The sequence below is a fragment of the Pezoporus flaviventris genome, unplaced genomic scaffold (genome assembly GCF_033815535.1).
Source record: "Pezoporus flaviventris isolate CSIRO_AGI_PZ_B2104156 unplaced genomic scaffold, CSIRO_AGI_Pfla_v1 ptg000002l, whole genome shotgun sequence".
Taxonomy (NCBI): Eukaryota; Metazoa; Chordata; class Aves; order Psittaciformes; family Psittacidae; genus Pezoporus; species Pezoporus flaviventris.
Window position 1 is genome coordinate 60,674,894 of NW_026892550.1, and position 24,530 is coordinate 60,699,423.

The window sequence follows — 24,530 nt, forward strand, 5'->3', positions numbered from 1 at the left end:
AGATGCTATTTAGCAGCTCAAAAATGCAGCAAGTGGTCACTCCCACTTCTTGAGTTGCTGAGTCATTAACAGAAAAAATAGAAAATGATTCATCATATATGCATGAGATGGGCGAGTTGCAGTGGTTGTGCTGTGCCTGGTAACCAGCTGTCATGTCACAAAGAAAAATCTTTGCACAATTTCCAAACAGTATTTCGCTATATGCTAATCACATAAAAAGCTAGAAAGCTTACTGAGATACCACCACTGATGTCTACAAGTGACCCACAAGTCTAAGATTCATGGATCATGGAGTTATATTCCAGGCATAACTACATACTTTGCACTATAAGTACATGCACCACCAGTACACCATCAGTAAATGTTGACGCACAAAGAAGAGACGTAGGAGGGTCGTCTTAATAATATTAACTTAAACTTCTTGAAAGATATGCTCACATTTCAAGCACAACTTGTGACATATACCTGTGAATATATAACTGATTTCTCTTCTACGCTTTACTACACTTTACTCTGTCTCATTCATAGCATTACAAAAAGTGGCTCTGCTTTGCTCTCTAATGCATATCACTTCACAACCATCAGCCCAAGTAAGAAACTGAGCCAGCGGGCAGGCAGAAAAAACATTGCTGAGGACCTCCTTTGAGACAGAAAAAAGAACAGCCATCAAATCTAGTATTAATGTAGGACATCAAAAGATGCCTCAGCAGAGGTCACGCATCTTACATGTCTTTTTTTCCAAGGCCAAATTAACACAAGCATTCTTTGAAGTATTAGTGTTTACTCAGGAGCAGTTAAATCATCACTGGATAATGGTAAAGATCAAATGATTAAGCTTTTTGCACCTCATTTCAACTGTGCATGCTGCTTTCAACAGGAGTCACAGAGCATGTGCACCACTGCAGAAAAGGGCCTGTGGCCCACCAAAGAAAAGCTTGTTCTGGGAAAGCCATCAGACCACACAATCACACACGGGCAGTTACCACCCGCCTGTCAGCACAAGCAATCACCTACCCCCTCTGTCACCTGTGTTTAACTGATGTTTTTTCTGCTTTTTGTTAAATGGCATGGGAGCAACACAAGTTGACCTCCTTCCACTCAGTTCCTAGACATCTGTGTCTAGTCCTTCTCCATACGCACTTTGTCACAAAAGAAGCAGGAAAAAAAGCCACGCAAACATACAAAATCACTTGAGAGAGACAAGGAGACAGCTACTGGTGAAATGTCATAGCTCTGTGACTCCCAGGAACCAGCATTTGCTCTTCCCAGCGGCCATCTCTGGAAGCAGCAGTGGTGGCTGACAAAAAGCAGGATTGCGCTTTGGATTTTTCAGTGTCTTTCTCTTTCCTTTGGGTGATTATTAAACGTGTTCACTTCGTCGACATTTGTCTCTTCAGTCTAGAAATAGCACAGAAATAATATTTCAGCTGAATGAGAAAACGCTGATTTCTGATGTTTTCCACAATAGATGGGTTGATGTGAATATGAAAGATGATGTACTTGATTTTCTTTGTTTTTACCAGCCTCTAGAGAGTTTAATCTTTCCAGAAAAGAAATGTCTGTCTGATTTTCTTTTCCTGTGTGACTGGCAGTTCATCATCCTGTACGACAGAGTTATTCTAAAATCAAAAAGTAGAATTCATAAGGCAACTTGAGGAGTTCTAATCATCCTATCTGCAGTCAAATTCCTCTATAAGATTATGCTGAAATATATTTAACTGGCCAGCTACCATGAAAAATGTGACACCTGGATTCAGTGCCCAAGTTTTGAAAGAAAGGGGTTTTCTGTCTGCTTATCAGTATTTACTGAATTGAAACTGTCAGATTCAGCTTTATAAAACTGGCCTAAAGCAACATATTTTCTTCATGTTTATTTACAAATGTAAGCTTATTTTGTGTACTTCCTAACATTTATTTTCACTCATTTAATTTCCCAAAAGAAAGAAGAAAATAGTGGATCAAATATGACACAACAACAGTAAGATTGCTCAGCCCATCTTTTCTTATTTTTACAAAGGTTTTTTAAGTCCTTGAGTAGGAAAGTTATATACTGAATATTGCTAATAAAGATGGTCCTTATTCACTGATTTTCTGTCTGACCAGCACAGAAAAAGCTAAAAGATGCTGCGGAAAAAGGGTCTCTTGCTTGATGATCACCAGCAGCCAGACCTAGAGAGCCACAGCACCTCCTTATACATGAGACCCTGTCCTTTACCTGAGAGAGCACCAGTTGCAACTATTCAGTTTTAAGGTTTTCCATAAGCCAAAAAAGCAGAAGACAAATTTAGTTCCTGGTACCTCTAGCTCAAATTCTGGTAAATACAGCCTTTGCCTGCTTTTATTGGACACACAAAGCCCTGAGTGACACAAAAATATGTAAGGTCATAAAACAAATAGATGTTGAGCAAGAGATTCTGCTTTTCTTCCCTAGTCATATGAGGATAAGGTGACATTCAATTACATTAAAAATTGGCAGCTTTGACTAAAGGAAGTCCTCTTTCACATAATTAATGGATGGAAGTCCTGGCCCTAGGATGTCATTGAAAAGAAGTTCTACTCCTTGACTCTTGATGAATCTGCAGGTATCTGCACACACTCCAAACCCAGCCTTGTAAATGAAGTTGTCTCCCTGAGACTTTCCAGGATCAAAATCTGCAAGACCCAGGGATGACTCTTTGAAGGGATTTCATGGGAAAAGAACAAGAAAAAATGCCTTCTTTGACATGTCACTAAATGTTTGTTACATATGACATCTGCACAGCAATTACCAAGATTTAATTCACCAGCAACAATCAGTAGAATCCTGACAAGTCTGCTAGAGCTAAGAGATTTGTTGCTAACGATTTAAGAATTTAAGATTATTAATACTTTCAGACAACATCTATCAGCTACAAAATCTTAAGAAGTTCTACCTTTTCATCATGGCCTGCATTTTTCTGTTGACTTTGGGGTTTATTTTGATGACCAAAAATCAGATCGAACACCCACTTCAAGTAGGACACTGGCGAAATTAATAATAAAACAACCATCTCCTGATGTCAGGATATTTTTTTAAGAAACACTGAGTATAACTCGTGACTAGGGACACTAAGTAAGTAGTCCTGCTTCCTTAGTTACCAACAACTTTTTTCCCATGTTTTTAACAAACATATTCAGCCCTATTTAATTGCATGATAAAAGTAACATCTTCTGCAGGCTGGAAGTCATCCATGAAGCTGTCCAATTCGGCTCCCCAGGTCCTGGAGTGGTATAAATTGAATATGTTCTACGGTTACACAGTAGTCTTTCATCTCAAGTTTTATTTATAACAGAAGGAGGTGTCTCAAAGTCTACTTGCACCTACATAACTAATGGGGGAAAGCAACAACAGGTGGAGCCAGTATCGGCCCAAATTGCAGCACAAGTGCCCCAGAGCTGTTGACAGGGAGTACTTTTCAGAGTATATGAAACACTAGACTAGAACTTAATTCTGTAGTTCAAATAACATGAAAGTACTGTATAGCACAGGTTGACTGAGAAGAGGATCAGATGATGTTGGACACCAGTGGTAGGCACTGCACATACAAAAATTGAGGCATACAGTTTTAGCAAGTGACACCAAAACTATGTCTCACCCAATGTCCTGTCTCCAACAGCTGCTCTAGCAGATGTGCAGGGGAAAGTAAGACAAGTATTGGAGCAGCAATCTTAAAGACACTTTTTTCCTCAGAGTATTCATGAGAAGTAGACATACAACCAGACATGTCATTTTCAATGCTGTACTGAAAGTAATTTGAAATAAGCACAGCTGTATTCTTAAGAGGTTGAAGAGGATATATGATTATTAAAAAAAAATAAATCAGCTTCACCAAACTATTTATCTTATTTTCTTTGCTCCCGGAGAATAAGATCGTGACAGTCTAATCTCTCCTACAAGAGACAGGCAGTTGCGCCTCTCTCCTTGCACAAACAGCTCTCCATGCTCTTCTGGGCAGGAGAGAAAACTGCACCCACCAGCAGAGAAGCACAAGACACTGCTACCTGCAAAACCAGCACAGGCACAGCCACGGAGAGCCAACCAAACAAAGGTGGTCTTAGGAGTGTTGGTAAATTGAACACAGTTATCCCAATGATCAGTGTACTCCAAACACCAACTTCCGCAAGAGCCTTCAATCTTTGTAAAAATCTTGTAAGAAGAGATGGATGATTTAGGCAGAGCAGCTTAACATTATTCTAATTGATATTTGCCCTTCGTAGTGATTCAGCTGAGTGCCTGAAGTGCTAAAATACCAAACCAAAATGCATGTGGTGGGCCAAATACACCTGGTCAAGATAAACACCTGAAAGCTAGGATTTCCATGTGAATTAAGGCACTTTATCTTTTCAGGTTCACCTCTCACTATTCATAGCACAGCTAGGCAGGTTTTGGTCTTGCAGCCTTAAGCATATAAATAGCCACATTCACTACCACTACTCAGGAGAACAAGGACTCTAATAGCATCTTTCACTGTCTCTTTTGCCATTAGGAACTGCTAGTGCAGAGGCTGCTGAGCAGACAGAGTTATAACCCACAGCCCAATTCTCATCCCAGCTTATACCGGCAAATCATGGGTAAATCCATGGCAGTCACTGCTGTTAAAGAGGAGTAAAACAGCTGTGAGCTAAGTGGCATCAGGATCAGATCATCTGCTTACAGCCTCATACGCTTCCAAAACGTTCTCTGATGGGGCTGAAATTTTCCATGACTGATCTCTGGCCAAGGGCAACTCTTCTCTTTTTATTTTTTTATTTTAAGTATAAGCAAACCTTCCATTTTCTAGAGGAGAGAAAATGTTGGAAAGAGGGCAGAGCAACCCTGTGAGGAACAATTCTGTAACCCATAGCCTTTTTGTTCAAGCCTCTGTATCTTTGTAGTGCAAAATGCGATTTATTACCACAAGATAGTGGATTCTTAAAGGGCCAGAAAAAAGTGCTATTGGACAAAAAACATAGGTTTGTCCTGCTTCTTATTCAAACACAGCCCCTGCATATATTTTTCCTGTAATTGTATACATTGTGCAACAGTGGAAATCAGAAAGTAACCACTATAGAGCTGTTTACAGAATGGGAGATAATAAACCTGACTCTAAAAGAAATACATCTTTTTCTCTGTAGTTTCAAGAGTGTAAAAGCATCCCCCTACTTTGCAGATCCTGTGCAGGGACCTTACCCTCAGGCCCCACACCCAGGAGAAAGAGCAAGCTCAAAGCTATTCATCAGGACAGAATCAAAGAGAGGGCCAACTAATTTGGAAGTGAACAGTTTACCTGAACACACCAAAAAGCACAGACCCATGTAAAGAAGCTGTATTATTACTGTTAAAAATAATGTAAAAAAACCCAAGCTATGAATGTATCTTATTCTGTTTGCTGCAGACTTTTGGATAAAATACCCCTTTACTAACTCAGAGCAGAAGATGGAGAGCCTGCTTTAGTTTCTCCAGGTTTTTGTTTCCAGCTCAGTGGTTTCTGCCTGAGCGCAGCCCAGATTCCCCGCGAGGTCAGCAGGCATTCAAAATCGCTCCCACTCCCGAGGACCAGCCAAGCCTCATTATATTTCTGTGCAAACATCCTCCTGAAATCGCGGCTCCACTGACAAACAGTTTTGCATAGCAGAAAACAGGGTAAATCACAGTGAGCTGCAAGTGACCGCTTTAGAGTTCCCAGTGAATCTATAAAAAGCATGTAACAGCATAGAGGCACAAGATCTTTAAACATGACAAAAGCAGGCAGTGCCAGCCAGACTTGAGTGCTGGTCTAAGGAGGTGTTCAGGATCTATACAATGGTCAATTTGCTAAGATGGTCACACATTTAATGGTTTTCAAACGCAGATAGTGAGGGCCCAGCCCTGGCTCAACAGCAGCATGAGCTGTTCATCAAAAAGGTTGGCCTACAATGGGAACCTCACATAGATAGGAAAGAAACACCTTAATACACAACGGGAAGAGAGAAAGCTGCCTGATGGGGAGGTCTTGTTTCATAGATATGATGGTACCACATTGCTCCCACGCTGTGCTTTGCCTGCTTCTGTCTCTCCGCTGACATGTGCGGCCCTGGAAGGTCACATCACCTTTCTGCACTGGGAACCGGACTGATGAGCTTTGTCAGGTTTCAATTTTTTAACATATGTATATCCAAAGATAGAAATCATGTTACATTCACAGCAAACGTAAGTGTGTATGGCTGATACCATGACAAAAATATTATCATCTGGGAGGTACCAGTAAGGCAGCCTCAAACCTAGCAAGTTACCTAATCAATCATAGACTTCCTGTGAAATCTTGGGCAAATCATTCACTGCCCCACAGGAGCACAGAGCAGGACCGTCTCAAATATCTGTATCCCCATATCCCTGCCTCATTGTCCTTTAAATGCTATTTCTGCACAATCACATGAACGATCTTTCAGTCATGCTGACATCTCACTCCTAAATCTCACACAAGCTTTGCACCAGCTCCCCTGACAGCCCAATTACATACATTTCACATTTAAAAAGTTCTCTGAGAAAAGACATCAAGGGAAATTAGGGTTTCCTTCCCATTCAGGAATGACATAAACACCAGGCTTCAGAAACAACCTCACTGACATTGGACATCTTCGTCTGTGCACTATGTTGCTTCAGGAATGGCCCTGGGGCATAAAACCTCCCCCAGATCTTGCTGCAGCCCTGCAGCCAGCTGGCCAGCCAAGGCTGGAGATCCCAGCTCCATAAATCACGGGATGCTCAAGCCTTCCTCATTAAGGAGGAGTGACACCCAAAGAGACTGGCTTTCTTCCCCAGCTGAAAGGAAAGAACCGACCTCCACGTGGGGAGCAGGAGTTGGGACTCATGCCTGCATAGCTGCTGGGGGAAGGCAGAGGGAGGCTGCTTTGTCCAGTGTAGCTGGTGGCAGAGGTGTGCTGCAAGACAAGCACTGCAAGACAAGCACTGCAAGACAAGTGGCTTCTGCCTGCAGTGCCCAGTGGGGGCAGCCAGTGTGACTGTGGGAAGCAGTGGCTGCTGAATCTGGGAGCACTAGGGAGATGGGGTGCCGCTTCTGTGGTGTGGGTTGCTGTCAGAGTCCCAAAATCACGCTCAAGCCTTGCTGCAGCAGCGATGCTAGGCGGTCCTAACTTGTATGACTAATGCCAAGAGAGGGCTTTGGTTCATGATTCTGGATTTCATCAAGAATCCTTCCTCAAGTCCAAATTTAAGTCTCTGCCTTCTGTCAGCAAGCTGGGGAGAGCTGCCTTCTCCACCACAGGCACTGTGCACGTAGGGTGGGTTAAGGGAAGGAGGCACAAAAATAGTGAGGCAATGGGTGACCACAAAGCACCATAGTTAGACATGGTTTGTTTAGTGCCAGAAGTATGCAAGTCACTTTGCCAGACAAGAATCTTCCTCCCAGAGAGGCTCCCAAAGAGCCTATCATCAGTTTTTTCAAGTGTTTGCAGTTTGTTGGCTGAAGCTTTCCACTGGAATTGGTCTTGCCTAGGGGCTGTACACTTGCAGGGTTGGAAAACATAGTGTTGATGTACTCTTGCCAAATTCAGCTTGTTCCTTGGATTGTTTCCTTTCTCTAATCACTGTTTATCTTTACATGGGCCAGATTGGCCCATTTCTTCCCCTCTTTCACTAGTCTCTACAACAGATACATGATCTCTAAAATTCTTCCTTGGCTGACCACAGTTCATTCATCAGGGAATAAATTTATCCCTTTCTTGGGCAATTAGTAAGCACTCGGTGAATTTCCAGAGGCATTTCTAAGACTTCAGCCACCTTGGATATTTGGGTGTCACACGAGGACTACCCTATGTACGCCCAGTCTTTTCCCCTTTAGCAAAGCATCTCCCACCAACAGCCCACAGAAGCACTGTACTTCCAGCTCTTGGAAAGGAGTCGGCTCCTCCCCACTCCCCCCGCACTTTGGCAGGCAAGGGGAAAAAAAAAAAAAAGAGCTACCCAAAACCTGCCCTCAGCTGTGTTTCTAAGCAGGGATTTTCACTGAGCCAACTGCAATTGTGATTTCTACTCTCTTTCTCATGATACTTGTTTTGGTTCTCTCTATCCACCTCTGTCTCTTCTACCCTCCCAGGCCCATTTGCTTAATATTCTGCTATTGTTGCTTGTATTTCAGTATATATTCTAGTCTGAATAGGTAAAATAGATGAATAAAAGATTACCATCCCTTTTTTACAGATAGACAAGTGAGAGAGTTGAAAAATTGGGTTATTCCTTCACAGTCTGCAGCACAGTCAGAAGCAGAGCCTCAGTCCTCTGAGTTCCGTACCCTGATTGTAATCCCACCATTTCCCAACTGAACCCATTCCAACTCTTACTGATTCTGACGGGCTTGGATGAATGTGCTTTAGAGGTACTTCTAGCTGCCTGGGACAGCAAAAGCAAAACTTTTAAACTGGAGAGAGGGAAAGTAACTGGCCACTAAAACACTGGGAGGCAAATTCAGCCCTTACATAAGTGAAAGCAATGCTGTTTTGCCAAGTCTCAATTTGCGTCTGTATCCATAGTATTGCATATTTTAAGTTCTTCTGGCCAGAATGAAAAGGCGTTTGGTAACCCAAAGAAACCATAAAGCCCAGCTTTGAACCAGCTATAACACAGCCGGCTGCCATCTACGACAGCTGGAGATCATTGGGCTGCAGACACAGTGCCAGAACACAGATCCATCACCCATTGCCCCCTGTGGGGATGCAAGGACCATCGCCAGACTATTCCCATCTCGCAGCCAGAACCATGAGGCTCAAGCAGCTCCGCTGCCATCTCATGCTGTGCTGCTTCTGGCCTTCCTCCGTTAAGAGCCTGCTCTCCACCACCCGGAGCGGAAGCCAGGGTTTGAGCGCAGCAGTGATGCACGGGGCCCTGTGTGCTTCACCATGGGATTTTTCACACATTAGCCTCTGCAGAACTCCCACTTAGAAATAAAAATCACAAGTCTGGGGCAAAAAGTATGTGCCAAGGCCCCTTAATTGGATGAGTCTCTATTCAATTTCCCAATGGCTCTGTAGTATATTATATACAATTTCTAACTTCTTTCTTCTCAAGCACATATTTAACATTTGGGTGTGCAGATCTTTATGGAAGAAAAATGCTGTGACTTTATAAAAGTCTTGTAAATATTGCCTGTGTAAGAGAGCACACAGGGTTCTGATGCCCAGGCAGCTAGCATAAGTGGGTAGATTCATGTAATTACCAGAGTCATCTCTGTCACCAACGAGTTGTACTTCATTCAAAACAATGCCATTAGCTTGCAGGTAGTGAAGACAACAAAGATTTCTTGGGACAAGTGAACATGCTGTCTCGAAATTCTCATGATATGTTAACGTTACCCTGACCTGTGTGTCTCTCTATATAAATAAAACAACTAAACCTACTCTTTTTGTAATCTTCTTGCACATTCTAAAAGAAATAAATAAATGTGGAGTTTATTTTAAAAGCCTCCATATTGCCCCTTCTCTATTTAACACAAGGCACAAATGCAGCACAGACAAATGTGACAGCACTTACAAAATATAAAGCTCCAGCAAACACAAGACTAATCCAGAATAACTTTGACTTTCCAGAGGAAATGGGAAAAATAAAAAAGAAGGATGCTGGCCCCTAGATGCTGCGGCAACAAACCCTCTCTGCTGACCTTGAGCAAGAATCCCTTCCTGTCCTCAGCCCTACATTAGCATCAGTGAAATTCAAAGATAGGGTAGTTAGTAACATGCCCCTGTCCACAGCTCCTAAACAAATGACTACACCCTTTTGTGGTCATGATTTCAGTGGCCAGTGTGATATTTCAATTTAGGCTCTAGAGACCCCGTGACAACCGTGCACAGTGACTGCTGCATGTAGGAGGAAGGTTCCTATGCCCCATTTCCTCCCTAAGACACCTGTACTACAGAGAAATCTATAAAAGGCCACAGTTTTATAAAAAAAAAAAAAAAAAGTAGACATTTTCAAGAACTGGCCTAATCACATTCAGTTCCTTTAGTGCTTGCTCGAATAATCATGATGAACTCTGTCAGTGTTAATGGGGGTGTTATAAGTATCTGTGTAGGACCGCCTCTGTAATTCAGCATTAATTAGCTGAATCATTATTTTAGAGTGTTACTGAATTATCTTATAATTACCACCTAACTTGGTGCTTGTAAATGAGGCAACAGAAGGAAATGGCAATTCTTTTAAATGTACTTAAAATTAAGAAGGCACAATAAACACTCCATTCTGTCCTTTCTAGAAGCTTTTTTATCTTTTGTGAGATGTAAGGCTAGTACAGCTGCTTTCATCTATGCGTTGCAGATTTATTACAATTATTATAACAAATGGAAATGAATATTATTCAGGTTTATTACCCCATAGTATATCTTTATGAGCACACAGGAAACCATGTCGTTTCTTTATTCACTGTGTGTGAAGAGAAAGAAAAAATCCTGCCCAGGAAAACAGAGTATTGTGAAAAAAAAAATCATTTGATTCCCCTAATATAACTGCTTCACTAATAACTTATCTGCTCTGATTCCCAACACAATCAGACCTAATTGTTGCTCACTAAGAAGCCTCATTACAGCTTGACTGGGAACATATTTAGGAAATACCATGTACATTTTGTTGTCACTGATTCTGCCCTGGAAGTACTAATTCTGTGGTACAGTCTACTGCACCATACCTCCCTGCCTGAAATGTGCAGAAGCAGGCAGGAAGAAAATGAGTATGTTCATCACTGGGCAAATCAGAAAAGCTCTGTAACACCTGGCTGGTTTGGGGTTAGATGCTTGGGATCAGGGGGATTGGACTAGATAACTTTTGAAGGTCTCTTACAACCCAAACTATTCTATGATTCTAGTCTATGACTCTATTCCATGCAATTTTGAATGTTGTGGACAAGACCCTTTGTCCAGATATTCATATGTTCCCAAAAGACTATTCAGTAAAATTTTTTGCAGGATTTTCTGAGTACATAGACACATGCTTTAAAAAACCTAAAGAAGTGCGCTAAGCAAATCCCTCCTTAGTCTCAGGCTTTTACTGGAAAGTGCTTTTCGTAACTTCTCTACTCAGACTAAAAGAGATTGTCCAGGTCAACAGATCTGAGGTCTGCAAGACCAAAGGGGAGTCAATGTTGTGCAACCAGTTGTACTAGCAACCAGACATTTTTTGCGTGCTTTAGTTTTTCAGGGTGTATTCAGAGATTTGCAGCAGACAGTTACAGTCTGCATTCTCTTACTTTTCCATACACTCCTTATGAGGGAGTCACAACACACCTATAGCCTCCATTTTGCTAGTATTTTGCTGGCAGAGCTGAGGGCATGTTAGTACTTGACTTCTTTAGCAGCTAAGTGATTCTAAACATGAAACAAATACATACATATTTGTATATGTGAGGAATAGAGATACTTGAAAAATCTTTTTTGTGAACAGATTTTCAGCCTGACTATTCTTAAATACATTGCTTCCTCAACACTAAACACTGCATGAATTTGAAATAATGTAATTGTTTATTGTGGATGACTGCTGGTAGGATGTTACTTATACAGTGAAGGTATGAAACACTAAATCACAGTTTACTTTTATATCTATAAAAAATACGATTTCCATACACTGGCATGTTTATTGCTTTGAGCCTGAGCCTGTTATTTATTAGGGTTCACTGTAGTTTTTAGAAATGGCAGAATATTACTGTTGTGATTTCTTTTCTCACTAGAATCATGAGGTATTCGCTCTTCATACAGAGCAGTTTAAATCATGGGAAGAATGCACAGCACGGTTAAACAATTTGGTGTCAAAGGTAGTCCACAAATAACCATAACTTACGTATAGTAAGGTTTTGCAGGTGACAGGAGAATGTTTTTCTTTCCTTAAGTTTCTCAATCCTCTTAGCCAAGGTCAATCGATTAAAAATGTGTGTCACAGCTGGTCTTCAAAAGCAACTTTCTGAACAGACAGTAGCAGTCCATTATTAGGAAATAGAACCATCCTGAAAGCAAGAAAATAAAACACTTGGAAGTTTATATGCTGAAAATATAAATGATAGAAAAAAATTTGATTGGAAGGGACTCTGGGAGCTGATCTAGCCCAGCCTCCTTCTCAAGGCAGGACTAACTTTAAAGTCTTGTCAGCACCTCAGGATCCCATGTAAGTAAATTTTGCTTATTTCCCAAACTTTCCAAAGCTTCAAATGACAAAATGCAGCTCCTTGTTCAGCTTATATCTGTAACACCCCCAGTTTGGGTGCATTTACGTATGTGACTCCTACCTGCACTGCCAGCATCAGCACAGGCAGTAGTTTTGCATATTAGTAAGGCTGCCAACCACCTTAAAGAGCTCACTTCCAGTTGTGCATAGCATTTCCAAACATTACAAAACATTTCCATACTGAGTGAATTTATTTCTTTGGTTTTGATTTGAAACACAAATTTCAGTGGAATTAGCTCAAGAGCTTCTAAGGAGCAGACTCAGGAACAAGCCTTCTGCTGAAAAAATTAGTGCCCTCCCGTAACTCTGGAGCAAGAACAAGAAGCTGTGCCAAAGAACAGCTTCTCTGTGCAGTTTCTGTGGAGGTCCACCCACATTAGGTTAAAGGATGAGCCTTCCAAAAAACTGTGATTGAATCCGCTCAATGTGGACCTGCTAGCCTTTAAGAAGTACTCTCTGTGAGGATGCCAGGCCCATAGAGCATGTCTGAACCTCTCTCCACTTTTTTGGAGAGAGCTGTGTGCCAGGACAGGACTCAGGCACGAGTAAGGCATGTGCTGACCTACACACCAGTCCCTGCTGCCAAGGGGATGAAAGTCTGGTCAAACTAGCAGCCAGAGGGTTGCTGTCACTTGCACTGTGTTTGCTGCAGAACAGGAACACCAAGTGGAGTATGACACTATGTGCCAGGGATGGAAAACAGGTGGGCAGTGGCTGGGGCACAGGAAGGGTTGAGTATGGGACAGGAGCCCAGGGACTGGTGCTGAAGGAACCAGAATAAGCAAGCCATGGATGGGAAGGCTGGAAAGGGGAAATAGGAGGTACAGAGAAAGGAGCAAGGAGCCCATGACAGCAACTGTGACCTTAGTATCAGGCTTGGACCAGCCAAGTAGGGAGAGATCAAGAGGCCAACACTGACAGAGAGAGAGCACAAAGACAGAACAAGTTAGAAAAGACAAGGTGATCATCACTACCAGTCCTGATGCTTTACAAGCATCCATGATTTCATTTACACAACATGCTGTTAAAGGAGGTGATACTATTAACGATACTTTAAAACAGCAATCTAAAATCTGGGGAGATGTAGGTCCAAAGGTTCTACTATTCTTGGTGCCTGTTCTAAATCACATGTTTGTTTTTCTCAGAGTGTTTACCACTACATAATGTTTCAGGCATTCAGAGCTCATTGGTTACAGAGCTGCTCATACATCTGAAAACCAGAAGCCACGGTCAAGTGTCTGTAAAATAAGGAATGAAAAATTAGGAATAACCTGTGAAAAAAATGGTTTCAGCAACTTCACAATGTCTTAATGGGACTCCTTGGCAGAGCTAGAATAAGAGCCAGCTCTGCAGTGCAATGCTCAACTGAGGCTCCCTGTGCTCCAGACTTTCTAGTGTATCTTCACTTTCAGTTGGACATCTGAGAAAAGTCTGTCATGGGCTGGTTTAAAGAAGGAATTTGTCAAGACAGAAAGGTAGTTTAAAAAGTTATGAGAAGAATAAAGTGGCAGGAAATATTATTAAAATGTTGATGAATATGCTTAGTTTCCCCCACTGCTTCATCATCTCACCATTTGGGCTGACTAGGGCTCTAACTTACTCCAGCACAGGCATGACCTAAAGAGCTCCTAGTTACATGTCCCCTGCTCCCATAAGCACACACATTCAGCCGTCCAGAATAAATCTCATGGGAGGTACTTTTCCTCTCTAGCCCACAATTAAATGACTTCTTTACTGCCTCTTCCTGTTTATTCATTTCTCCTCCCCAGTGATTGGGCTCAGTGGCTGAATCGTCATGTATTTCTGCATGGCATGGCATCCTTGCTTCCCTCCCTCTTTAAAGTTACTTGCTTAACTTTTCTTCTGTGTATCTTAATTAGCACATTGCCAGCTTTAGGCATTAGGACGTTTTTTTCCTAGTTAAAGCCTCCTTAAAATATGGTCACGTAACTTTGTACATTATAGAGTATGAAAACACTTAATGATGAAAGCTCTTTTTAACGTTTATTCTGTTGAACTTGATGAGATTTTCAATATCCCACTGCGTTAAATCCCCACGCACATAGACAAATACAAGGAGAGGTTTAAGAATGAAATAGTTCAGGCTTCACAGTTGACATCTCAGTTTGGTAGATGAGGGAAATGGCCTTGCACCTGCCCTGATTTTAGCCCTGGGAGGTTAACTTCAGTTTCAAGGCATTAGCTTGAATGCAAATAAAATATGTTTACTCAGTTAGGTTTGAACATGTGTCGCTTCAGTTGCCTGATAGCCTACATGATACAACGACATTTATAATTGTGTTGATTCTTACTGTTGGGTTAAATCTTAATACTGTAACTTCTGGAGTAATTTTTGTTGCAAACGAAAAAAGGGGAAAAAAATGCATAAGTACAATACATTTGACTTCTCTTAGGCTCATCCTGAGCTTAGTTAAAATTATCTTATTTACTTTTGGGTTTCTTATTAAAAATCTTGTTTCAGAAAACATTTTACATCAATTTCACACTCTTTCAGTCATGAAACTATTTTCCTGTGAGCTCCTGCCATGATCACAAAATCCTTAATTTCTGATTTCTGATGATCATTTTGTTGGGATTTACTGACAGCAGCCGTCACCTATCCCCAAAGCCCACTTTTGCAGAGCATGGGTGCTGTCAGCTCTTTGTAGCCACGAGTATAAAACATACCCATGCAGCAAAACTCAAAGGATGGTTCCTCTAAGAAAGTCTGGCTGACAGATCCGCATACGTCATTTCTTGGCATCTGTCAAATTATTTGGCAGTTCTCTCCATACGAATTGTAGCAGTTTAGCTGCAACAATTTCCAGATCAAAGCTGTCAATCACTAGGCAATTCCCACAAGGACGTGCAAAAGGACCTATGGAGAAATTATCTAAAGCTGCAATAATCTAGAAGACCTGATAAAGAAAAAAAGGCAAGATTTCACAAATTATATGGACTGAAGTTCAATTACTGTTTTCCTTTGTACAATTTAAGACAGTGAGATATCATAGCCACTAGATCTGGAGGCAAAAATCTAGAAAGTGAATTGCAATTCATCTATTTCTTTGGCATTCCCTCCCTTTCCAATTAAACATGCTTTTCTTTTTGTCTCCATTATTCTGAGGAGGCAGTAAACCTCAGTCTAAATGAGCATTTACATGAAAATCAGAGCTCTCCAAGGCATCCACTGAAACTCCTTTAATACAATATTCGCTTTAATTTGTTTTTCTTTCTTGCCTGTGGGAAAGTTTCAATCACATTTGGTATGATTTATAATTGTATTCCCTCTCCTCCTGCAGAGGTCATTCTCTTTCCTAAAACTGCATCATTTGACTAGAAAGACTTCCTTTCACAAGTAAACAGCTCAGCAATCAATATTGTCCACAGATGACAGTGAGCACAGTCCAATTTTTAATAGGGTCTTTCATATGTCAGAAAGCTTGCTTTAATCTCCAAGAAATATAATCTGTTTACATCACCTGTCAGCGTTTTGGTTGTCTCCTTCAGAAAGACTGCTTTCCTGGGCTCAGTGAGTAATCTCTTCTACCTTATCCTATGAAGAAACCAGCTTCATCATACATATTTCAAGCAATCTTTACCTTCCTGAATACAAGTGAACCAGGGAATCATATTCTATGATTCTCATTTCTTTCTCTCTCTACCTCAAAATATAAAGTCACATACAAAGGGTTAGTATGCAAGCATCTTCTTAAAGATACTTAATCCTGCTTTCATGATATTGATCTCGCTCTGTTTTATTAAAATAATCTGCCACATGCTATTGAAACTGCCTCTCAAATAAACAAATACTTCTTTTAAAGAGGGTACACTGAGGAAATGTATTGTTTAAAATATTGAAAAACAGTATTTAGCATTTTATTTATATAGATACACTAGGCTTTTGCCAAACATGGAAAGATGTGCAACAAAGTTGAAGTCAGTTACAGAAAAGAAAAACACTCATAATAATCAAAATAACTATTTTTTCTATTGCTAATCTATGCTATGACATGTTAAGCACTACCATGCCTGATGGCATATTGAAACCAAAGTAAAAAAAATATCTAAAACACATACATTGGGTCTGATTTTCTATACCCACATTTATCTCCATGTTTGGTTGCGTGTCTGCATAAATATATTGCAAATGCATGCATATATATAGTAAAGTAAGCATCTAGCCATGTCGGCACATATATCTTTTGCTTATCTATATGTGTATTTTGTGCCCTTACTGATCAGACATACAACCAACAGAAAAATTAGGGTCCATACCTTTCAGTCAAGTGGGATCTTGGGGTCTGAATTTTGTGAGAGTCCTCTTTCTTGCAATCTGAAGCTCTTAACAAGTCATTATTTACCTCCTAAACCAGCTGAATTCCCATATTCACCTATGTCAGCTTTGAGACTTAAGAGCTGTAGGAAAACCCAGGTGATTTCTGTGTAGTTTTTGGCTTCTTTTTGGAAACTTTGGGCTTTATTTCAGAACCAGTGTGCATTACTCAGCCTCAGGTCAGCTATTCCATCTGTGTTACTTGTTGGCTTAAAAACATTCCCTTCCCTACAATGCAAATGACAGCAGTCTTCCTTTTTTTTTTTTACCTCTTCTTGCTCTTGACAGAATGCCTTTATAAGGAAGATAAGAAACTTTGCATGTGTGCATTGCATAATCAAGAGCAGTGCAGAGACAGCTAACTTGTCTCCAGAAACCAGGTGAGGGACAAAAAGCATGGTACCTCCTGAGTTAACATGCCCTGTGAAATAAATTGATACGTGTTTCTGTAATGTATGTACCCTAACTTGTTTTACTTGGCTTTTGTAGTGGCCTTTATTTGCCTTTATCGATGTTTTTGTCAGAGCAAGCTTTTCCTGTGATGAGCAACATTTTGAATGGTGCTCATTTCAATTAGTAGGCATTAGCTGTGGACAAATCTGGCTTTTCTTACAGAATCCCACTGTCCTAGAAAAGAAGATATCCGTTCACCTGAACCAAGGCTATGTCAGAATATTATTAACTTTAAAACCAACAAGTAAAAATAGCAGGAATGCAGAGCAATAACTAGCATCATATTTAATATTACAGTCTAGCAAGCCCCGAAGTGACATAATTATGTGGCCACTGCTGCATAGAACAACTGAACACACTCGAAGGCATATGCTGTCATTTACAGCTGCTATTTGGATCAGATTTGTAAAGTGTAAGTCTGCAGCCTCCATCTCCTCTCTGCTACTACAGAGGTGCAGGGAGCTGGGGAAGCAGAGGTGAAGGAGGATAAGGGAGAGACATTTCTTTGTTTTTGACAGACTGTCTTGTCCGTCACCTCCAACTAAGGTTTCTTTGAACTGCTCTCCCTACTGGTCCATAACAAGCGTGAAGTGTCATGTCTTATTTCCTACCAAGGTCACTGGGACATAGTATTGGAGAACCTCAAATGCTGGCTATGAAGGCACCTTCTAAGAAACACCTTTGTCACTTCACATGAACCCTATAATATTACCTTTTCACCTGAGGATTGATGTATCTTCACCAATCCTTTCCCATCTTCATGGAAATAAACTTTCAGTTTGAGAGCTGTGAATGATTTCCCCTGTGTTACAATCCCTAAGGTGATACTCAAAAACTCCTGCCAGTCTCTTCCCTCCAAACTATACCCCTGAAGCTGCAGACCCAGACTGAGCTAATAGGAAATTATCAAAGGGATGCTTGAAATGAAGGACATTTCTGCTGCCTCCTTTCTGCAGTTCCACTTCTATTCTATTTTGACCACTACTATTTTCAACTCTCTGTCTCCCTAGGGCAGAGGTCCTGGGTCACATCCTGCAGAAATCTCATCCACCCTGTGCTTAGAGCTCTATTTCACCATTGACTCTACTTGCTGCAGGTGAAGGTGCTTCACAGGGAGAGGGACCAGCTCAAGACTGCAGAGATTGCTCTGCTCTCCCAGCCAGGATACCAAGCCCTGCATACCAATGCTGACATGGGGGCATTGATATGGGGGCCTTCTTTCAGTTCAGTTCAGTTCAGTTCAGTTCCCTGTAAAAACAGCATCTCTGCCCTCCTGAAGGAGTGCTCCAAGCCTCCCATTTCGTTGGTCAGATTTCCCAAAGACTTGTACCTCCCCAAGTACCCACCTTAGTGGATACCATTATTAGAACTCTCACAAAGACCCCGAAGGAAAGAGAAAAGGTTAGGATTTTGCTGGTGTGCTTCAAGTCTTTGATACAGCTGGGATGGATGGATGAGTTTCCTTCTGTGCTGCATCACCATTAATGAGGAGATACCACTGTCCTCCACACCCTCATTCATTGTCTTCTTCATTTTGCCTTTGCAGCCTAAATTGTAGTCATCTTATAATGTCATCACTGGTATGAAAACCATCCTGCCAAGTTTCATGGACTCTCTAAAGGTCACAGATACCCATTAATTTATACCACATTTGCTTTTTGCTCTTAATTGCCCAAATACTTTCTGCATTTTACATACATGTTTTCTGGGTTATGTGACACCAAATTATTCTTCACTGTCTGTTGAAAGGAAATGCCTTCTTCTCACTGCCTTGAGTATCTGAAGTTCTCATATCAATCTGGATTACTTGCAATCCATCTCACTCTTCAATTTACAGATTATCAAACTAGATGGGGCGATTTTGAACTTTGTATATTTTTTGTACATAAGGCAGGATGTTGCACAACCTCTTTTATGAAGCATTCTAGTAATCTCTGGATTCAGAAATTTTTTGCCTGTGTCAATTTGTGTCTTTGATTTGTCTTCATTTCATTTTAATCAGAACTGGCACAGGGAAGTATTTCAGTCTGTTTTGACCCATTGTACCTTCAATCCTAGAAATCATTTTTTTGGCACATTTGATTAAAATGGATCAATTAAAGGTGACACTTTGCCATCCCTTGACATAAACTTGTCACTTTTGGTCCCATCCCCTATTTTAGTTCCCTAGAGTCACGGCACCATTAGAAGATTTTTTTTCTGTAATCAAACTGCGATAATTCTTTTTATAATGGTGCAATTATCTACTCTCTTCTGGTTTCACCTTAGCACGCTCAGTGAGTCATAGACCTTTACATCTACTGCATCTACGCCCACTGATGATCAACAAGGAGCGACAGTCCCTGGGATTCATTTGCTTTCCACAGTGGGTTTACAAGGAAGGAAGCACCTGCTTAGAACTAGACACCCTTCAGTATAAGCGCTGAAGTAAAAAATACAGACAGGGAGTGTACTGCCTAGCTTATTTATTCGTTTGCTTCTGATTCCCAGTAAAAGAAGATCTAACTCTTTCTCTCCTGACAGTGTAAAATGTGCTGCAATCACTATTGTTACTATTACATAAAAGTAGTATAAATACCACAAATTCAGCTCTAGTTCCTTAAACAATCCTCTGCTTCCTTTCACTGTTCTTATGCTTTCCTCTTATGGAAAAGAGTAACACCCCGGGGTTGAAAATTGAAGCTCACCTGCAGGGCTAGCATCACGGTGACTGGTGTTCTTTCCCTAGAGCAGAACCAAGGAAGCAGATTAAAACGATCAGCACCTCGTCTTACATTTAGGAGTAATGTAACCAATGTCTTCTGTGCAGTTGTTGAGCAAAAAGGATTTTTGATAGGCTCATTTTTTCAATTTTAACTCATGTGCAGGGGACATAACTGAACCATATTGGGAGAAATTCTTGTTTGCTAAACCATCTACCATTCCTGTCATGGACCAACTTTGGCTGTTAAACAAACACGATTTCTTTTGAGTCCTGGCTGATCTTCCCTTAGAAATCTTGAGAGGGGTACATAATTTCTACTCTGTGACTGTCTAGCCAGAGCTGAGAACAAAAAAAAAAAAAAGAAAGAAAAAAAAACACTTGAAATTACTTTCATTTGGCCATGTTCCTGCCTCTTTTGTGTTTGCTTTCCATGTATATATGAAGGAATGAATTTTATTGTCAGAATTACTCACGAAAACCAAAGTTCAAAGTGGTGAGTGCATGAACAGCATGCACAGAAGCCAAAATGTAAATGTGCATGTCCAAGAATTCATGCCAGAAATTCTTGCACATTCATGGAATGTGACTCTTCTGACCAGGCTTCAGCAAGCAAGGTAACGTCAATCTTTAGCGGCTGCTGCTAATCCATATGGTAAAAAGCCCTGACAAGAAGGGTTTTCTAAACTCATTTCAATAATGAATACACTCAAACAGACCACAGAGTTTTTTCCTTCCCCGGACAACAACCAAATGTGTTTTAACTACACGCAATCCATGCTCATGCAGCAGTGAACTTGGGAAGGCAATGGCTGAAATCTGGTCTTGTGATGAAAAGCAGCGCACTGTGATTTGGGAAGTACCGAGTTTTGTCACAGCCTTCTTAGAGAACCTGAGATAAATCCTGCAATCTCTTTGTTTCTCCACTCCCTGACTATAAAATGGTGATAAGGCTGTTTCCTCTTTCCAGAGCTTGGAAGAAATATGTCTGCATGGTACTTGGATGCTGCAGGCGCCAGGATTGTACAAGCACTGATATAGACAGAATCATTTTTGGAAACCAAGCTGAGCGACTGTCACTTACACTCATACCAAAAGAGAATAAACCATAGCCAGGCAACTGGGTTGGTGAGGGTATCTACTGTTACCTGTGAATCACTGTTTATTTCCATGTGTTTAGGTCATCAGAGACAAACCCATCCAGTGTGTCAACATTTTTGTCACTCCTGGCTTGTGAACCAAGAATCGGTGAGTAAAATGGGAAAACTTTGGAATGTATGACCTTTCAGTACCAAACATTCAGTCGAGGCCAGAAAAATTCTAGTGTGACCATCATCTTCAAAGTAAGGACACTTTCTCAGAACACTAACTTATGATTCCTTGTGGCAAATATATTCCTTTCTTAACCAAATCTATGCAAATCAACATGCATCCGAGAAGGACCAGCGCTCCGCGTCATGCGAGATCAACTGCCCAGCTTGGGCCCAGATGGCACATTGAATAAGATCCTCGAGCTGGACCACAGCCTACCTATGATCCACAGCCTACATATTTGATATAAGAAAAAAAGTCAACAGACTAAATCTATTTAGGAAAGCAGAGCAACTTCCACAAAAATCAATAGATTTTTTCTCCTTTTCTGTCTTGGCACATGTTAAATTAACACTTTTCTTGAGCAGTCTCTTAACTCAGCTTCATAGCATTGCTCTCTTCAGTCTCTTCTTCACAGTATGTTTCAAAGACAGCCCATCCAAAATCTCTCTTTTCCAGGAAATAAAGATTTTTTAAAATTTAGAAAACAAAGGTCTTTCAAGTCTTAAAATGAATGCAAGTTAATATCAAACCATCTCTAATTGCACAATATCTGAGAGCAGCTGATTTCAGGATTATAGAAGAATCTGGAAAATTACATAAGAATTCTCCTTTTGTTGTAGGAGCTTGAAAGTTGCACCTTCATTCAACCAGGAAGGTAATTTCCTCTACACAGCAAGTTTCAAAATCTACTTACAACCTTGGTGTTACAACAATTCGGATACTAACTAGTTCTGCACTAAGTATCGCGACTAGAACTGTGAATAATCATCAAAATTAACTAGCCTATAAAGTGATTAAATAATTTCCTCCAATTTGCATTTGGTATGTTTATTAAGTGCTGGAGGGTGTTATTTGCTCTCTTATTTTTACTGCTGTTAAACTCTATGTCTGGGTTTTTGGCATAGGTGCAGTACTATTACAATTACTACAAAATTTTAATCAGATTACGGTATGAGTTACTATTTGATACTGCAAAAATGCCAGTAGGCAGTAGATAAATACTAAGATACAATTAGCTGCCACTGCCTTTTATTCTTTGGAATTCATTAATAGTGAGATAAGCCTGCATTCTGTAGCGATGGCAATTTTTGTGTGTGTTCCATTTCTTTCAAACTACATTTTCTTACAAGTAATAGTGCAGGTAGTAAACAAAAGAGAAGATGACTATAAACAACATAAATATATATGGCAATATTAAAGCTACGAAAAATATGAAGTACTGCCTATGCGTTATTCCTTGTGCTTCATTTGCCATACCATGGTCAATGAGACCCATTACTCACAACAAGTAATTCTTTGTGAGATGTTTTCATTTTGAACCGGATGAAACTGTTGCTGCTAATCATCAGTAAAAACCTGTGATTTTAAATGTGTTGGAAATCTGTGTTTTCAAATGCATGTCTTGGAGCTTTACACAAGCAAGAGGTTGCTAATGCCAACGTGCATTAGAAATGCAATTGTACTATACTTAGATGCGGTTCAACCACAGTTATAGCATGGGCCATTAAGGAGCATTAAAAAACAGAAAAGAAAGAAAGAAAAGAAAAAAAAAAAACAGAAAAGAAAGAAAGAAAAGAAAAAAAAAAGACAGAAAAGAAAGAATCCAGGTTAAAAGGCAGTATGTTCTGTTGCTCAGCTAGAAGATTTATCTATGATTAGAACATAAAATTGTTCAAAAATAGACTAAATGGATAAATCACAGAGAACACAAGCATATAGAAAAGATGCTTACTTACATTTTCCCAGGTCTTGCAAAGGACTCTAAAGGCTTTCAGCATGGCTCGGGAAGCTAGCTCTGACACATTTAACTGGTGAGACTGTGGACTCCTCTCTCGGAATTCTCACACCTGTTGGACAGGGAAAGTAAACTCTCATCTGCCATCCCCAATGTTTTTCCAGTGTCTTCCCAAAATGCAGCTCCTCCTGATCAGCTTTAATTCTTGAATAATCAAAGCCACGTGAGCCAAATGGCATAAAAATTAAATCTACAGTGAATAATACCAGGTGAAAGAATAATATATGTGGCCATGTGACTGCCTGCTTTCCTGGGCTGGAGCTGGAGAGGAGTGGGAAATGCCCAGCTGCCTTAGTTGGAAGCGACTCAAAACTTCATCCGCTTTGGTTCAGTTCTCAAAATAGGGCACATGACCTCTAAGTAAGAAGGTACAGTAGGCTGCTTTTACACTACATCATTGCTCCTGCAGCCCTAATACCATTTCCTGGCTTTATGAAGAATGGGAGGAGGTAAAATTTGACACTTGCAGAGTTTCAGTCCTACCTCGTTTTGTAATGCATGATCCATGGCAAATTTACCACTATCTTTAGGCGCAGAAATGACATCTGCTACAGAGTGGCTTACGCTTGTCTGTCTGCTGCTTTCAGTGTCATGTGTCTGACATGAGTTAACCTCTCAGAAAATCTAACGTGAAGGGAGAGAATTGCCCGTCAGAGGTGTCTGTGCTGCTCCTCTTGACCTACTTGGAAAAGTACGACTGGACTCTTTGTGGTTTCCCCCATCACGACACAGCTGCAGAAGGCAGTAATGGGACTGCTTTTAATGGATTTGGAAATGTGCCTTTGAACAGCATTATTTCCAAACCTTGCAAAGCTCATTTGTTCTTTTATCAAGCCCACTGTAGGTCCCCCTTATTTTTTTTTTTTTTAAATGGAATTGGTGCAATGGGAGAAGATAGCTTTTTCTCTTCACAGATAAAGATCCAAATCATGTTTTACAATCTGACAATTATGTAGTTTGATTTTCTTAAATAAAACAGATAATCTCCCTTCCCCGTTCAAGATGAGATCTTAGCTGTTAGTGACAGCTGTTAAAATGATGCTAAAAATAGATATAGTGTCAACCACTAAAAAGCTAAGTGCTCCTGTGAACCACAAGCAGAAAATAAATGAGGTTTCTCCTGAGTTTGTGGAAAATCTGTGAGCATCTTGCATGTACTGGGAAAGGTGCTTTATGCTTGCAGCAGCCATCTCTGGATGTAACAAGAGAAGGGAGGGGGAAATCAAACATTTGGTATTAGACAGAAGGTAGATAGACATATTCCTTCAATTTTATTTTCTCTCTCCTTTTCTTTCTTAAAAAGAAAAAATAGAAAAGAGATGCAACAGAAAGACTGCAGCTACCTCCAGGCATTTCAGATGCCTTTTTCATTTACACCTTTGCCCTGGAAAAAAAAACAGGAGAGTAACAGGAAAAGTAAGACAAAAGAAGTGCAACCCATCAGCCAAATACACCATCACTATGAATTAACATAAAATATTTGTGCTCAGTACGGCAGTTATTGATAGAGCAGCCAACGTGCTTGGGATCTTATTGCAGGATTGTGATTTGCTGGGTAACTCGCAGAGTTGCATAGAACCTTCCTCTGCCCTGGAATTGCAGCCTGCAACCCATCTGCAGTAGCTCTGCTCGATTAATAAATTAGCTGCATTTCAAACCAGATGCATGACATGAGTGAAAAAGAGAGAGAATTGTTCACATTTGATGCTATATCTTGGTAGGTTCCTCCTTTTTA

General features: G+C 40.6%; 1 long non-coding RNA gene across 1 annotated transcript; it reads right to left on the bottom strand.

Annotated features, from left to right (window-relative positions):
• Positions 1 to 946: 946 nt before the first annotated feature.
• Positions 947 to 23,116, bottom strand: LOC133275584 (uncharacterized). The gene is made up of 3 exons (XR_009745607.1): positions 22,737 to 23,116; positions 11,816 to 11,978; positions 947 to 1,601 (listed from the first exon to the last, which is right to left on the bottom strand). It is a non-coding gene; the product is annotated as an uncharacterized LOC133275584 (long non-coding RNA).
• Positions 23,117 to 24,530: the final 1,414 nt, after the last annotated feature.